The sequence below is a fragment of the Elephantulus edwardii genome, unplaced genomic scaffold (genome assembly GCF_000299155.1).
Source record: "Elephantulus edwardii isolate Elephantulus edwardi_28Jun2011 unplaced genomic scaffold, EleEdw1.0 scaffold00057, whole genome shotgun sequence".
Classification (NCBI taxonomy): domain Eukaryota; kingdom Metazoa; phylum Chordata; class Mammalia; order Macroscelidea; family Macroscelididae; genus Elephantulus; species Elephantulus edwardii.
Genome location: NW_006399807.1, coordinates 15,984,781 through 15,996,813, shown reverse-complemented (window position 1 = coordinate 15,996,813; position 12,033 = coordinate 15,984,781). Strand labels below are relative to the sequence as shown.

Here is a 12,033-nt window from a genome sequence, read left to right as displayed (position 1 = left end):
TTTTATTTGCATCTCTCATTGCCAGTGATTTTGAACATTTCTTTATGTTTCTGTTGGCCATCTGAGTGTCTTCCTATGTGGAAGTCTTTCTATGCCTTTTGCCCATTTTGTAACTGGGGTGTCAACCTTTTTCTCCTGGAGGACCAGAAGTATTCTGTAAACTTTGCTCATGAGACCCTTGCGTGAGATAGTATTGCAAAATGTTTGTTCCCTGTTGGTAGACTTTCTTTTCACCCTGTTGGATTAAGTTTTTGGTGCACACAGAGATTTCATCTTTAGAAGTCCTATTCATCAATTTTATCCTCTCCAGATTGTGCATTTCTGGCTGTATATGGCAGTCTCTTTATACCATAGGCTAAGCCTTCTAAGCTTCGTACCAATTTGTCTCTTCTGAACTTTCTGGTTTTGGGATTTACTCCCAGGTCTCTGATCCACCTCGAGTTGCTTTTTGTGTATGGTGTGAGATACAGATCTTGTTTCTGCTCTCTGTAGGTAGCAGTCCAGTTTTACCAGCACCATTTGTTGAAGAGTTTGTCATTTCCCCATTTGATAGATTTTATTTCCTTATTGAATATCAATTGGCCATAGATAGATGGGTCCATTTCTGAGTTACTGATTTTGTTTGAAGACCAGTGGAGGTAGAGGCTAGGATTTTGAAGCTGCATCTCACATACTTTGGGCACATGGCCAGGAAGGACTGGTCCTTGGAGAAGGACACCATGTTTTGAAGGGTGGAGGAACAGTGCAGGAGAAGACCCCAGATAAATGGATCGATACAGTAACTAAGGTAATGGGGGTAAGTGTGTCAGAGTCAGTGAGACTGGCTTAGCACAGAGCAGGCTTCAGAGCTGTTGAACATAGGGTCGCTATGAGTAGCAGGTGACTTGACAGCACATAACAGCAACAACTTCAGATAAATATTAACCTACCTTCAAAGAAAACTTAACCATTTTCTTTCATTTCTGATATTTAAGTTCACAGTCTTCGAACTTATTTAATGTTGTTGTTAGCTGCTGTCAAGTCTGACCCAAAGTGCCCCTATGAACAAAAGATCTGAACCCTGTCCTATCCTGTGCCATCCTCACACTTCCTGACACAGAAGAACCTGTTGTGGCAGTCACTGTGTCAATCCACATGGTCAAGGGTCTTTCTCTCCTTCGTTGACCCTCTATCTTTCTGAGGAAGAGTCCCTCCTAGCAACAGGCCCGAAGTATGTGAGGTGAAGGCTCATCATCTTTGCCTCCAAAGAGCACTCACCCCAGCTGCACTATCTCCAAGGCATATTTGTTTGTTCTTGGGACATTCAGTGTTTTTCTTCAACACCACAGTTCAAAGTCATCAAATTCTTCTGTCATCCTATTCAGACCCAGATCTCAGATGCATAACAATTGACTGGAAAGACTATGCCCTGAAACAGACACACTTTAGTTCTCAAACTGATATCATTATTACTCCTCAATAATTTGAAGAGGTCTCTAACTGCAGATATATTGCGGTGCAATACATAGCTCATTTTCCTGACTGCTGGTACGAAGGGTGTTGATTGTGGTTCCAAGTAAGATGAAGTTGTTGACAGTTTCAATCTTTTCTCCATCTATTATGATGTTGACTATTAGTCCAGCGATAAAAATTTGTTTTCTTGACGTTGATACGCAATCCATATTGAAGGCTGTATCCTTTGATCTTCTGCAACAAGTGCTTCAAGTCCTCCTCACTCTCAGCAAGCAAGGTTGTGTTATCTGCATAACACAGGTTATTGATGAGTCTCCCTTTTATCCTGATGTTACATTCCTGTCCATGGAGTCAAACTTCTCGAATAATTTGCTTAACATATAGATTGAATAGAAATGGAGAGAGAATAGAACCCTGACACATTTGCTTAATTTTAAACCATATAGTGTTCCCTTGCTCAGTTCACACTACATCCTCTTGGTCTAGATTTCACATGAGCAGAGGTAAAGTGCTCTGGCATTCCCATTTTTCTCAATGTCAGGCATAACTTCTTGTGATCCACACAGTCAAATGCTCTTGCATAGTCAATGAAGCATAAGTAGACATTCTTCTGGTATTCTTTACTTTCAGCCAGGATCCATCTAACATCAGCAATGATATCCCTGGCACCACGACCTCTTCTAAATCCTTCTTGAACCCCTGGTGGTTTTCTATCTATGCACTGTACCAGCTGGTTTATAATGACCTTCAGTAGTATTTTGTTTGAATGTGATATTAATGATATTGTCTGATAGTTTCCACATTCTGTTGGATCACCATTCTCAGGAATGGGAACAAATAATAGATCTCTTCCAATCTGTTAGCTGGAAAGCTGTCCTCCAAATTTTCTGGCATAGACTGGTAAGCACATCCAGGGCTGCATCTGATAATTGAAACAAGTCAATTGGTATCTTATTGATTGTTGGGACTTTTTAAAAACTTTTTTATTTTAATTGAGATTTTAATGAAAGTTTATAGAGAACTTGAATTTCCATTTATTCATTGTTACACATTTTCCTTCCTCCCGTAGTTTGCTTTTCTCTCTGAAAAAAAAAATTCATTTTTGAACAATTTCCTCCCCCTTCTCCCAAAATCCACTTTGCTATGCACCTCTTATTCTGGACTGTTGTCCTGCAAATAATCCCTAATCATATATTACTTTTAAGCAATTCTTTCCCTCGTCTGTTTCAATGCAGTGTAGATTATTCATCCCCTCTTTTCTTCATTTTGCAGTATTTATCCTTTTGTGACTAAGATCTTTCACTCAGCATACTGTCCTCAAAGGTCACCCATTTTGAATAATATTGCGTGAGTTCCTTGTTTTTCAATGCAGCGTAGTATTCCATTGTGTGAATATACCACAGCTTCTCTATCTATTCGTTTGTTGATGAGCACTTAGGTTGTTTCTATCTCTTTGCTATTGTGAACAATGCAGCAATAAACATAGGTGTGCATATATCTGTTTGGGGGGTAGTTCTGATTTCTTTAGAGTATATTCATAGTAGTGGAATTGCTGGGTCAAATGGTATTTCTATTTCCAACTTTTTGAGTAAGCACCATACTTCCTTTCATAGCAGTTGCACCATTTTATACTCCCACCAACAGTGAATAAGAGTTGCAGTTTCTCCACAACCTTGCCAGTGTTTGTTGTTTGCTGCTCTGTTGAATTTTGCTTTTGTTACTGGGATGAGATGATATCTCATAGTTTTTTTTAATTTGCATCTCTCTTAGAGTTATGGATTTTGAACATTTCTTCATGTGTTTGTTCACCATCTGAATGTCTTCTTTGGTGAAGTGTCTGTTCATATCCTGTGCCCATATTATCTTGTTGATGTGCTAGAGTTTAAGTTCTAGATATAAGTCCCTTATCAAACATGTCATTACCAAATATTTTTCCCAGTCTATGGCTTTCCTTTTTATCCTGTTGGAGAAATTTTTTGATGAGCATAGGGCTTTCATTCTTAGAAGGCCCCGCTCATCTATTTTATTCTCTCCTGATTGTAGGTATTTCAGGATTCTTGGAGGACTGTTCATGTTGTGGGTGGGCCTTATTTTTTGCCAATACCTTCAATGCAGCTTCCACTTCCTCCTTCATTACCATTGGCTCCTGCTTATATGGTACTTCCTGAAATTTGTCATTATCTGTTCTTTTTGGTACAGTGATTCTGTGTATTCTCTCTATTTTCTTCTGATGCTTTCTGGGGTCATTCACTAGATTGCCCATAGCATCTTTCAGTATTGCAATTCAAGGTTTAAGTGTTTTTCAGTTCTTTCAGCTTGAGAAATGCAGAGCGAATTCTTCCCTTTTTATTCTCCAATTCCAGCTCTCTGCACAATGCATTATAATACTTTGCTTTGTCTTCGCAAGTTGCCCTTTCAAATCTTCTGCTCAGCTCTTTTACTTTGGCATGTTTCACCTTTGTTTTGGCTTCTCACCACTCCAGTGCAATATTTAGAGTCTCTTCTGACATCCATTTCATGTGGTTTTTTTCCCTCTTCTGTGTTTAAAATGACCTTTTGATTTCTTCATGGATGACATCCTTGATATCATCACATAGCTCATCTGGTCTTCCATCTTTGGTGTTCAGTGCTTCACACATATTCTTAAGATGATCTTGAATGTATTCAAGATCATATCTTAGTTCTCCTGGACTGATTTTCATTTTCCTCAGACTCAATTTGAACTTGCACAGGAGTAATTGATGGTTTAGCCCACAGCCCACTCCAGACTAATTTTTACTCCTGATATTGAGCTGCTTCAGTGATTCCTTCCACAGATGTAGTCAGTCTGATTCCTATATAGCCATCAGGTGAAGTCCATGTGTAACGTTACTGTTTGTATCTTTTAAAAAAGGTATTTGCAGGAACTCTGGTGGCCTGGTGGCAAGAAGCTGCACTGCAATCCCAGAAGCACACAGTTCAAATCCACCAGATGCTGTACTGGAGAAAGAGGGGCAATCTCCTGTACTAGTTTGATCTGATTTGATGGCACACACACACACACACACACACACACACACACACAAATCAAAAATATATATTTGCAATGAATAAATAGTTGAATATACAAAATTCACTCATTCTATTTCAAGCTGCATTTCTATCACCAACCCCGTATTTTCCAACTACTATTTCTTCTTCAGTATATCCAACTTTTGCATTCCATTCACCAGTTATCATTAATGCATCTTGATTTCATGTTCAGTAAATTTCAGACTGCAATATTTGGTAAAAATCTTCAGTTTCTTCCTCTTTGGCTCTAGATGTAGGAGTATATATTTGAATAATAGTCGTATTAATGTGTCCTCCCTGTAAGTGTATGGATACAAGGATGGGTAATATCATTGATGGATAATACCCTACCATTCACAACATTGTAAGAAGAGTGATAATATCCTATCATTCACAACTTTATATTTCATTGTTATTTAATGTTAACATTTTCTGTATCTTTTACTTTAAGTGGAAAAAAAAACCCCAAAACCCCAAACAACCCAGCCAATCCAAAACGCAAAACACCCCAGCTCACTGCCACCAAATTGGTTCAGACCCATTTGACCTTCTTTTGCGTTTCCAGGGCTGTAATTGTTAATGTGGGGGAGACAACTGCCCAGCTCTCAGCCTGGGAATGATTGGTGAATTCAGACTGCTGACCTTCTGCTTAGTAGCCCAACCAACACATAACCCCTTATGCCACCTGAATTCTTATTTATCTTCTGAAAAAGAGATTCCATTCCCCTACCCCACCCCGGACTTCCTGAAAATGTATATGTTTTACCACCTAAAATTGATCATATCTTACTTCCACTCCCACTTTCCCCCAAGAAAGTGTTCTGTCTTCTGAGATTCATTTTTGTAGATACAGCGTGCCCTGATTCCCACTTCATATTATCTTTTCATACTTGAGCTTCCAACTCTTAGCTTTGACTTAGTATATTGGAGGGCACTATGAGTCAGAATAGACGGGACTGGCAATTGCCTGTATAAATGCTAATGCCAGGAATGAAATCCAGGGATCTTTAATCTCCTCATTTCTTTTTAAAGTCTGTGTTGCTTTTATTTAGAGATTGTTCTTCTTCTGCTTTTACCTCTATTTCCAGACTAAATTGGCTTTCAAGACAGGACTCACTTTGGAGCCACAAAGGCTTATTTATCCTAGTAACTTGGACAGCAGGTTTTGAATTCTGAACGGTGTGCCCTATTTAAGGGAGTGTGGGTGAGGGATGGCAAGAGGAGAGAAAAATAGCTTTCCCAGAAGCATGCAGCTGAAATTGTTACCAATCTACTCTTAAAACCTGGAATAATTTCCTTTTTTTCTTCATTTTATTGTAAGAAAGACTAACAGGGTGGTTGCTGCTTGAGTTGCCATTAGAAGTGGCAGAGGTACATGGATGCAGCCCTAGTCCTATTTTTGTAAACAAATTGTCTCTTCTAGAGCTTTTCATCCTTTATCTAGACCTCTATGTTCATTCCCCAAAAGTAATTCCCATCAAGTTGGAACCAACTCATAGCTTATCCTCTGTTGGGTTTCTAAGGCTATAAATTGCATAGGAAGAGATTGTCTATCTTTCTCCCAGGGAAATTTGAACCATCAGAAAGGTGTGGACTTCCGGTTAGCAGTGCAACTCCCGTAGGTCCCCAACATTGTACTTGTGTCCTATGGAGTTGGAACTGTCTCTCCAGCAGGTTTTCAGTGGTAATTAATCACATGGGAGGGGACTGCTCACCTTTCTCCCGTGGAGCAATTAGTGGATTCGAACCACATGCCTTTGGGATTGCAGCGCAGCTTCTTACCACCAGGTCACCTATAATTAAGTAGTTTAAATTATTTACAAATGTAAATTTGAGCGAGAGAGCTTCTGTCCTATATCAATTGAAAGGACAGGTCAGCTCAAAGGGATTGATGATTTCCGTCTTGGCAATGTGCTTACAGTTCTGGCTGATCTCTCCAAAGGAGTACTGGATTCCTGTATTTGGCAGCAGTTTCCAATTGCAAACTGTCTCCAGATGTGATGAGATAAACAGGAGTGTTATTTAAAAACAAAATATGTAAATATGAACTTTTTCACTTCCCCACAACTATTTTGGTTAATATAAATAAATGTACACATCAGACTTTCTTCTCCCCTCCTTCCATGAAGATTCATAAATTTACTCCACTTGTTGTTTTTATTGTTGGACCCGACTCATAGCTGAACCTCCAGTGGGTTTTCAGACGTAAGTTGCATGGGAGAAGACTGCCCACCTTTCTCCTGTGGGGCACCTGGTGGGTTTGAATCATGTGCCTTTGGCTTGGTAGGGCCACCAGAGTTCCATGTTGTTGTTGCTGTTTTTGTTGTTAGGTGCTGTCGAGTCAACTACAATTCATAGCCACTATATATATATATATATGAGTTGGAACCAACTCATAGCTTATCCTCTGTTGGGTTTCTAAGGCTATAAATTGCATAGGAAGAGATTGTCTATCATTCTATCTTTCTATCTTTCATATATATATATGCATCCGACCTGAACCTGGCTCTACCCTGTGCTATCCCCACACTCTGACACATTAGAGCCCATTGCCCAATCTTGCTGGGGGTCTTCTCTTCCAGTGACCTTCCATCTTTTCAAGCATGATGTCCCTTTCCAACAAATAGCCTTGTCTACCTATATGTCCAAAGTATGAGAGACGAAGCTTCACCATAATTGCCTCCAAGAAGCACTCTGGCTGCTCTTTCTTTAAGATGTACCAGCTTGTTTTTCTGGTAGTCCATGGGATGTTCAGTACTCTCCTCCAGCACCACAACTTACAGGCATCAGTTCTTCTTCTGTCATCCTTATACATCGTCCAGCTCTCTTAGTGTTTAACAAATGCCTAAACAGAGCTTCTTTCTGTCCTAACTACGTCTTCCTTCAGAACAACTGTAATTTGCAGTTAATCAGTTGGTGATTTCATGGCTCTTATAAAAGAGAACTGAATACAGAGATGATAGTAAAAAACAACAGGCTTCTCTTAAGATTTTTATCTGTGAATTTTCTTTTTTTATTCAAAAGCTAAGAAAAGAAAATTTGTTACTTTTTGGTCAAGAAAAACCTAAAGAACCAAAAACTCCACACAAACAAAAGAAACCCTACTGCCTAAAGAGCCATTTAATAAAGCCCCCATTCCACTCTCCTCCACAAAATCTCTGTCATATCTTCTCTTTCTCCATGATGCAAATCTTGCCAATATCCTTTGTTCTATCTTTCAACTCATTACCTTTCTCTTCACCTGTATCTGACCATTGTTTAACCTATATACTTGACTTTTTTTGTTATATTGAATAGTTTGCTGGTTTTAGAGGTTATTTTTATTTTTCTTTCAAATCTGCTTGTTCTTCTCCCATCCCCTAATAAAATCCATTGTCATTGAATTGGTCCTGATTCATAGTAACTCCATGTGTGTCAGAGAGGAACCGTGCTCCACAGACTTTTCCATGAAGGATTCTTCTGGAAGTGGAAGAAGATCTGAGTGAGCTCAAACTGCCAACCTTTGGGCTAACAGCCAAGTAAGAATTCAATTCTTTCTCTTACGTCTTCAGTTATGTTTGGAATGCTCAGTTTATGTTCCTATTCATATTGCTGTTGGCATAATAATCTGAAATTCTTGCACTCTACTCTTCCTGTTGTGGTTCCTGTTGATTCTTATGTAATTTCTGAGACTACCACAGCAACAAACAACGCCCAAGACTCAGTCTCCTCATCAGCCATGTGCCCCTGCTTGATAGCTTAAGTGGTCACATGTAGTGAACCTAATGAGGTCCGCCGAGTATGGAAATTTCTTGTTGATAACCTGTATTTTTAAGGATGTCGTTTCCTATGAAATTCTCATGGAATTTTTTCCCCAGGCCAATTTTACATCAGTTCTGCCATGCACTCCAACAGTATTACCATTGTTTCTATGTGCCATTGAGTCAAGTGTGACTCACAGTGACTCACAGTGAACCTTTACATATCCTGCGCCATCCTCGTCATCTCTGAAATATTTGAGCCCATTGCTGCAGTCACTGTGTCATTCCATCTCAGTGAGGGTCTTCCTTTCTTTTGCTGACCTCCATCTTTCCAAGCACAATGTCCAAGGAATAGGCCTCGTAACAACATGCCCAAAGTATGTGATGAAGTTTCGTCATCTTTGCCACTAAGGAGCACTCTGACCGCACTGTCTCCAAGACATATATATCTGTTTGTTCTTTTGTCAGTCATGGTACAGTCAGTCAGTACTCCTCTCCAACACCACAGTTCAAAGGCATCAGTTCTTCTGTAATCCATAGTCATTGTCCAGCTCTCAGACGCAGAGCAGGTTTTTGGAAAGACTATGGCTTGCATCAGATGCGCATTTGTCATAAAACTGCCATCATTGCTCTCCAGGATTTTAGAGAAGTTCTTGACAACAGACTTTCCTAAAGTGGTATGTTCTTGATCTCCTGACTGCTGGTACTAAGGTTGTTGATTGTATACTCAAGTAAGATGAAATCGTTGACAATTTGAATCTTTTCTCCATCCAGAATGATGTTGCCAGTTGGTCCAGTGGTGAGGATTTTTGTTTTCTTGATGTTGAGACATAATCCGTATTGACAGCTGTAGTCTTTGACCACCTGAAGCAAGTCCTCATTTTCAGCCAGCAAGATAATGTCATCTGCACAATGTTCATTGTTGATGAGTCTTCGTCTAATCCTAATGCCACATTCTTCTTTATACAGTCCAGCTTCTGGGATGATTTTCCCAGCATACAGTTTAAATAGATATGGAGAAAGGATCCAGCCTTGACCCACACCTTTCTTGATTTTAAACCATGTAGTGTTCCCTTGCTCTGTTTGGACAGCAGTTTCTTGGTACTAGGTATAGATTTCATATAAGCACAATCAGGTGTTATGGTATTCTTAACTCTTCTCAATGATAGCTGTAGTTTGTTACAATCCACACAGTCAGTTGACTTTGCATAGTCAGTAAGACACAGATAGATAGGATTAGCAGAGATAAATTTTTAAATTATAATGTCTTCGCTTGAGGGTTTCTGGGCTACAGAGGTTGTCTGACTGTAACTCTTATCTGTGCAAGTTTATCTTGGGCATCTAGGGCTAGTCAAGAGACCAGAAGTCCAATCTCAGGCCGCCAGTTCTAGGGGAAGGCTTTCTCTGTTGACTCTGGGGAAATCTCTTCTGAGCTTCTGTCCAGGGCAGTTTCCGTGTGGCTTGTTGTGTGTCTTCCCCATTTCTATTTCGTAACTTGCCTTTTAAAAATATTTTTTGTATCACTCTTGAATAGATTTTGTGCCCCTCCCCAAATATGAGTATGTAGTGATGTGCAAGTAATGTAATGATCAATTATGATCTGATAAGCCAAGTAAGTGGCAAGAGGATTAAAGGTGAAATACAATACAGCCCTGATACCATGTAAAAGAATGTATGTAGTCTTTTATTTCATTAGAGACAAAAGGGAAGGACAGTGATCTGAGAGGTGGGGGAGGGGGCAGAGACATCTCAATTCATCATGGGGAAACTGCCAGTAGTGGACTGCATGCTATAGGACTTTGCAACGTTGGTGTCTGTGCTCGGAAGCTCTTGGACACTGGGAAAGGCCAGGCATAAGGATATTTGCAATGAATGCCCAATCTATAGATGCTGAAGGAAACAATGACCATTTCCCAGAACTAACAGACAGAGTGAGGACTTTCCCTCTAAAACTGACACTTTTGAAATGAAAAGAATGAACTTCTATTTATTAAAGCTATCCACTTGTATCTCTGCTACTGTTTTGTTTTGTTGTATGCCATCAAGTCAGAACCAGTTCATAGCTGACCCTCCAGCAGGTTTTCAGAGGCAGTAAATCACACAGGAGGGGACAGCCTATCCTCCTCCTGTAGAACAGCTGACAGATGTAAATGCTATGCCTCAGCTGTTAGAGCAGCACACAAACAAACAAACAAACAAACAAATCCCTCAAACTCATTGCCGTCAAGTCAGAGCCAACTCATAGCTGACCCTTCAGTGGGTTTTTCTAGGTCATAAATCTGACAGGGAGAAATTGCCTTTCTCTCTCAGAGTTGCTTGTTGAGTTCAAACTGGCCATCTTTAGGTAAGCAGCACAATTCTTTTTCTATTATTATTTAAATAACATTTTCATTTTTTTATTGGTTTACGTATAAAGTTCAGCACAGCTCTATGGACTATATCACCAGAGCTCCCTATAGCAAGCACTAGATAGCTAACAGTATCTCAAAAGCAACAGACTCAAAATAGACACTACATTGCCCCTCTTTAATATAACAAACACAACACAATCACAAATGGGATTATAACTACAGGCATCAATAAGAACCCCACAACTCCAAAAACCCACTGCCATCATTTTGACCCTTAATGAATCTGCAGGACGTAAAAGTATTACCCATAATGTTTCCAAGGTGATAAATCTTTGCAGAAGAGACTACATGCATGAATCTTTCCCCTGGTGGGTTTGAATTGCCAACCTTTTGGTTAGCAGCTGAACTTTTTAGCCACTGCATCACCAGAGCTTCTTACTACAGGCAGGATGTTTAGGATTTGCAACAAATGTTTTTTGGAGGACACAATTTAATCTGTAACAAAGGTTTAAAACAATTGAAGCATCTCAAGAGATTTAAAACGAGACAAGCGACTTTTTATTTCCTTGAATAAGTGAATTTTATTTTCTTTGCTATGTTTTTACTAAAGTTCACTGTGTCAGAGATTCTTGTTTTGTATCAAATAGAAGGAAGACTTACCTACTCTCCTATGCCCATGTGGTTATTAAAATCTAAGTCAGTAGGTTACTTCCACTGATATGCTCAAATTTACTCAGTTCTTATCAGAAAATTACTGTGAATGTCAGTGTTGGTTTATGTTCCTGGTGCTCTATTTTGGGGGCCATTTTTATTTTTTGCACCATGGGATTATCTGATTTTTTTTTTCTTTCTTTCCTCATTGTTGGTGCTGTTATGTGCCATTGAGTCACCTGTGACTCATAGCGACCCTATGTACAACAGCTCTGAAGCCTGCCCTTTCCTAAGCCAGTCTCACTGACTCCGAAACACCTATCCTTATTACCCCAGTTACTGAATCAATCCATCTCATCCGAGGTCTTCCTCTCCTGAACTGTCCCTCCACTGTTCCGAGCATGATGGACTTCTAGAAGGACCAGTCCCCCCTGGCAATGTGCCCACGGTTTGTGAGATCGAGTTTCAAAATCCTAGCTTCCAAGGAGAAACTTGGTTTTACCTTCTCCAAAATAGACTTATTTAACTCAAAGGCATCGGCTCTTCTGCAATCCTTAGTTGTTGTGGTATCGATTCTCAGTACTCTGGAAAGGTCCCTGACAGCAGATTTTCCCAGTGCAGTTTGTCTTTTGATTTCATGACTGGTGCCAAGAGTGTTGATTGTGGAGTCAAGCAAGCTGTAACTATTAACAACCTCAGTGTCTTCTCCATCTATCATGGTGCTGCAAATTGGCCCAGTGGTGAAAATCTCTCTCTCTCTCTCTCTCTCTCTCTCTCTCTCTCTCTCT

At 39.8% G+C, this 12,033-nt stretch overlaps 1 pseudogene; it reads right to left on the bottom strand.

Annotated features, from left to right (window-relative positions):
- The window catches only part of LOC102864452, a 17,960-nt pseudogene that overhangs the window by 4,977 nt on the left and 950 nt on the right, over positions 1-12,033 (bottom strand).